This window comes from Oryzias melastigma, linkage group LG7 (genome assembly GCF_002922805.2).
Source record: "Oryzias melastigma strain HK-1 linkage group LG7, ASM292280v2, whole genome shotgun sequence".
In the NCBI taxonomy this organism is placed as follows: domain Eukaryota; kingdom Metazoa; phylum Chordata; class Actinopteri; order Beloniformes; family Adrianichthyidae; genus Oryzias; species Oryzias melastigma.
Window position 1 is genome coordinate 10,877,444 of NC_050518.1, and position 499 is coordinate 10,877,942.

General features: G+C 32.1%; 1 protein-coding gene across 1 annotated transcript in view; it reads left to right on the forward strand.

The window, feature by feature from the left end:
* Positions 1-499, forward strand: part of LOC112159705 (deoxynucleoside triphosphate triphosphohydrolase SAMHD1) — a gene marked incomplete in the record, with an annotated part of 11,179 nt that extends 10,680 nt beyond the window's left edge. Inside the window, 1 exon segment of the mRNA XM_024293940.2 lies at positions 1-499.

Sequence of the window (499 nt, forward strand, 5' to 3'; positions counted from 1 at the left end):
CATATTTAAGTTGACTGCATTCCTCCTTCAGTGTTGGTTTGTCTTGTATGTTTTCCCCCAGTGCTTGTTGGTTTTTCTAGTTTGTGGTTTTTGCAGCTCCTTTAGTTTTCCCTCTACTCAGGTGATTTTTTTTTTGTTATTAAAGACTTTTTTTTTTTTTAACCTGAAACTTAGTTTGGTCCCTGCATCTGGGTCTCTGACTCCTGATCTGTGACATAATCAGACTACATAACAGAAACATATTGGTTTACGTGGTTAATTGTAAAAATGAAGAATTGGAAATGGTAATAAACGTTTTCCTCAATTTGTGTCTTTGTGAAGTTATTAAACTTGTTTACACAGAAGAATATGATGTACTGTGAAATTGTCATATGCATATTTATTTATTTTTTTTTTAATCAAGGCAAACAGTAGTTGTGCTGTAAGGGTTCAGTAAAGACAACCCAAAACAGTAGCAAATATTTAATCTTTAGGAAAACAAAAAAATTATATCCAACAG